At 44.0% G+C, this 5,337-nt stretch overlaps 1 protein-coding gene across 1 annotated transcript in view; it reads right to left on the reverse strand.

Moving 5' to 3' along the window:
- Positions 1 to 1,206, reverse strand: part of LOC308579193 (G-protein coupled receptor 12-like) — a 7,908-nt gene extending 6,702 nt beyond the window's left edge. The window contains exon 1 of the mRNA XM_081180007.1: positions 948 to 1,206. The gene's annotated coding sequence lies outside the window, so the exon portion shown is untranslated. The remainder of the gene's footprint in view (positions 1 to 947) is intronic.
- Positions 1,207 to 5,337: the final 4,131 nt, after the last annotated feature.

A 5,337-nucleotide genomic window follows, 5' to 3' on the forward strand; every position in this document is an offset into this window, starting at 1 on the left:
CACCCACACACACACCCTAAACACTGTTAGGATGCAGAGGCGCTTGCATCATCAGTTGTATGTTGGGTGCTGCGGCTACATGGTGGGGAGGGAAGGAAAATGGGACACCAATGACTTACATAGCGTTATATAGCGGGGCTAGAATTTCTTGGCTTGGTCTTTCCCAGAGCTGCTGCTGCTAATAATAATAATAATAATACCTTTTGACTTGAATGAGAAAGAATTATCGCTCTCTAATTAGCTATATATATATAGGCAGATATAATTTGTAGTCTAGTCCTCTCCGGATATCTATTTGCATGATTCCAAAGCACCTTCTCACTCAAATAACATAACACATCCAGCTACCGTTAGAACAGTAAGACTGCCGCACCGAAGCGAAGCCAGTTTAATTTGCAGTTCCCGCCCCGACCCCTCCTTTTTGGGGGAATGACACAAGCCGCTTGCGAACAACCGCAGAAGCTCAGCTGCCGCGAAAAAAAAACAACCAACCCAAACGCGCGCGCGCACAGACACAATCGCACAGTTACCCGCGCACAACCTTTCCAGCCTGTGAGACTCCAACGTATTCCCACCCATCACCCCTTCCTTCTACAACCACCGCGCTCTCCTGTCAGGTTTTAGTGCTGTGAACAAAGAACCCGAGAGCCATTCAAAGGTCACCCTTTGAGCGTTTGGTCTGTGCTGCTGCAGCCGCTGCTTTTGACTCTTGCGGCTGCCCCCATAATACAACTTAACAGAGCCCACCAAAGAACAATTTAGAAAACAGTAGCCAAGCCGTTGGGCTGGTTTCATTGTTCCATGCAACGCGAACACCCTCCGCCTCCCGCTTTCCAAGCCCACTGCGGGATGGAAGAATGTGTGGTGTGGGGAAGGAACCAGGCAGACCCCAGGCGACATTCAGAAACAGGCATGCAATTCCCCACCTCCCCAGTTGTTGTTTTTACCTTGGTTTTCAATTCTTTGGTCAGTTGTCCTCCCTGCTAAATCCTTCTCAGTCCTCGGAGTTAAGGCTTCATTCTCTAGTTAACATGGCTAATAACGCTGGCAGGTCTCTGCCAACCGAGTTGCTCTTAATATCCCCCCCCCCTTTGGGTCTGCTGATATCTCTACTCTGACGTCAAAAGTCTTCTCTTATATTCACGATCGGCTCCAAGTCTGTGAATCAGAGGAGCCTGTGATCAGAATAACAACGAGGCGCTCTCTCACACTAGCTCAGCTCCTCCTCTCCTTTTCTCCCAGATACGCACCGGCGAGGAGATAAACACACTCTCGCGCGAACGCGCATACACACTGGTCCTCTGGAATTTCATTCATAAGGCTGCCGAGACCCGCCTCCTTTTCCCAAGGTCAGGTGCTTCACATCTTCGCTTTGAGCGAAGAGAAACCTGCAAGGTCTCTCCGGTGTGAAATGCAGAACGACACAATATGAACATGAAAAAGAATGCATTATTATCATTATTATTTTGACTGGAGGATGGATGCGAGCTGGTAATGCCTTCTGGGGCTCAACTGCACCTGGATGGATGTTGTGTAATTAGATCCAGCTGCAGGGACCGAGATACTGATGGGGATGAGAAGAGCAACCTAAGAGCGTTAAGCACTGCTTCAACAATAGCAACAGTCTTGTGGCAGTTTAAAGACTATAACATGTGTTATGGCACAAGGACCTCCAATGCATGAAGTGTTATACTGAGTTGCAAGTATATAAACAAATGCATGCTGGAGACATTATAAACATTAAGGTCAGAGGAAAATGAGATGTAGAAAAGTACAAATAATCAGGTAACTGAACAAATATTGTGGATTTTTAAAATCACGCTGCATGTGTTAATTGGCTTACCATGCCAGGATGTTTGTGCTACTGGCACAACTGCTTGTTGTGTATGACCACAGCTAACTATGCAAATATGTCTGTACTTGTTTGCATCTCATTTCACTTTGGCCTCACTCTTTGCATGCATGAGCACACATGTGCATGCGTGCACACATACACAGGAACATAGGAAACTGCCTTTTACCAAGTCATACCACAGTTCCACTATGTTTGTGGCAAGGAAAAGAATGGTACAAAAGAATAATTCCCTGGATGCCAAGAGTCAAGTTTGGGGCAAGTACTCTTTGGTGTGAGAACCCCAAATATGCAGCAAAAAGTGCAAGTAGATAAATAGATACCGTTCCAGCAGAAAAGTAAAGGGCGTTTCCGTGCGCTGCTCTGGTTCGACAGAAGCGGCTTAGTCATGCTGGCCACATGACCCGGAAGCTGTATGCCGGCTCCCTCGGCCAATAAAGTGAGATGAGTGCCGCAACCCCAGAGTCTGTCACGACTAGACATAATGGTCAGGGGTCCCTTTACCTTTAAAGCATGGAAATATAGGCTGTTATACCTTTAATATATGTCTTTCTGAGTGAGTTCCAAAATAGTCCCCTCTTCTTCCAGCATAGGAAAAGAAAGGTCACATGTTTAGTAAGATAAAAATGGTTTACTTACAAACTCTTCTCAGACCTCCTCAGACCAGCTCAGACCTCTTCACATGTTAAAATTCTCAGGTAGACTGGGGGAAAAGAAATATTTGATGACCTTGTCCCTCCCATGGTGAGCTAAGCCTGGCAGGACAGCTTACTTTACAGTATGAACCCCTTCATGGATTAGACTTAATTAAGCATGTTGGTTATATGAGGCTGGTTATCACACACACACACCCAGTTCAATATTGCCTACACTGACTGACAGTAGCTTTCTAGGATTTCAGGCAGGAGTCTCTCCCACCCATGAAGCTCGGTGAGGCAATTACGTACCTTTGGCAGCAGGCTAGGGACAGCTCGAAGGGGCAGCAGATCCAGGTCCCACAGGAGCATGCTGCTTACCAGCAAATGTGGGAGTGGTTGAGGAGGGCACCATTTTATGTTTTGCCTTGACTGGTAAAACATCCAGGGCTGGCCCTGATGCCAACCCTGCCTAGAGGTGTCCGTGAAGATTGGACCTGGGATGTCCTGTTTGCAAGGCAGATACTCCACAACTGAGCTACGACCTCAACCCACCCTCCACAAATTATGTACATATATATCTGCAACTCAAGATAACACTATGCATCTGATGAAGTGGATTGTAGCCCACAAACATTTATGCCATCATAAACATGCTAGTCTTTAAAGTGCCACAAGACACTTTGTTGATTTTGCTAACATAGAATAATAGAATTATAGAGCTGGAGGAGATCCTGATGGTCAACCCCCTGCAATGCTGGAATCTCAACTAAAGCATCCATGACCCACCCAACCTTTCCTTAAAAACTTCCAAGAAAGGAGAGTCCAGCACCTTCCACGGGAGACTGTTCCACTGTCAAACAGCTCACACTGCCCAAAAGTTCCTCCTGATGTTTAGCTGGAATCTCCTTTCTTGTAACCTGAATCCATTGGTTCGGGTCCTACCCTTCAGAACAGGAGAAAGCAAGCTTGCTCCATCTCCCATGTGACAGCCCTTCAGATATTTGAGATGGCTAGGATTGTTATTCTTTTTTAAGTGGGTAACCCAAAGTTGGGCCAACCCAATAGAAAGTCCAAGATGCTTTCCAGGGCTGCAGTGTCCCGGGCCTCCAAGCTAAGGATAATGCACATTCTTTCAAGTTAAGCCACTTGAGACCCCTGCTGAATCAAAGGCCCATCTAATTCAGCTCTCACAGTGGCCAACCAGATGCCTCTGGGAAGTCTACAAACAGGACATGAGCACAACACTTGTGATTCCCAACAACTGGCATTTAGCGGTACCCTGCCTCTGACACTGGAGGTGATAGTACATAGCTATCATGGCTAGTAGCCATTGATAGCTTTATTCTGCTTCATCTCTGGAAGTATCACTTGCACATTGTGTGAGATAGATGATAGATAGATAGAGATGATAGATAGATGATAGATAGATAGATAGATAGATAGATAGATAGATAGATGATAGATAGATAGATGATAGATAATAGATAGATGGTAGATTAGATAGATATAGATAGATGGTAGATAGATGATAGATAGATGATAGATAGATAGATAGATAGATAGATAGATAGATAGATAGATAGATAGATAGATAGATATAGATAGATAATGATGATGATAGATAGATATAGATAGATAGATAGATAGATAGATAGATAGATAGATAGATAGATAGATGATAGATAGATAGATAGATAGATATAGATAGATAGATATAGATGATAGATAGATGATAGATAGATATATGCATTTAAATCACAAAGCATGTATGAAAATGCTGCCTTTGAGGAAGCATTATGGATGTTTTTAATTAGAACAAATATGTAGGGCTGCAACTCTAGTGGGTTTTATTTCCTTACTTGAAAATGAATTGGAACATGAATAATGTTTTGAAAATGGATGTACCATCCTATGCAAGTGGATTTCAGGGCTATATTGAAGGAGGAGCAATGCTAAGCTCTGGGGCAAAGTTTCATTGTAGGAATGGATTGGGACACTAGGAGAGGATGTATTGTTTAGTTATTATCCTTCCTAGCTCATGTGAGTAAGATCAGCAGAGTACCATCCTTTGCAGCTTAAACTTAGAAGCTAAGACAAGGTTGACTCGACATTCTAGAAAGAACAATCCAAGATGTTCTGAAGCAGTCAGGATTTCCCCTGGTATTACCCTTTTTTCCCTCTTAAGAACATCAATCACACACATTGTTTTGTGAAGAAATAAAAGAACTATTTACTTACATGATATAGGTCTTAAAGCAGGAGTTACAGTAACAAAATGAAAGCAGGTCTATAACTACAGTCTCACCGTGGGTTACAGTCGCTTCAGGTTGTATTTTTTTCGGGTTACACACCCACTGAAACCCAAAAGTACTGGAATGGGTTACGTCCGGGTTTTGGTGATCACGCATGTGCAGAAGCACTAAATCACTTTTTGCGCATGCACAGAAGTGCCAAATCGCAACCCGTGCATGCGCAAACACGCCACTGCGGGTTGTGAACGCTGCGGGTTGCAAACATGCATCCCATACGGATCACGTTTGCAACCTGAGCATCCACAGTACTATCTAAGTTACAAAAGTACAAAATGTAAGTTCAAAAATAGTGTCTGAGCTGCAGACTTCAGACATGTACAGGTGGTCAGCTTGGAAGCAAAGAAAGGGATGCCCAAGCTGGAAGGAAGTATGTAGTGTTACAGGTTTCTGCCAAGGCAGAAAAAGAAAGTGATTTCACAGAGTTCTCTCTAGCAAGTTTTATACGAAAGCTCTGTGAGTTTCAGCCCCTTCATGTGCCCATCTGGCAAAACATGATTTGTTGGTTTGACTGCAATAATGTCCCACATGGATAGCC

The sequence above is a fragment of the Podarcis bocagei genome, assembly GCF_964188305.1.
Source record: "Podarcis bocagei genome assembly, chromosome: Z".
Lineage (NCBI taxonomy): Eukaryota > Metazoa > Chordata > Lepidosauria > Squamata > Lacertidae > Podarcis > Podarcis bocagei.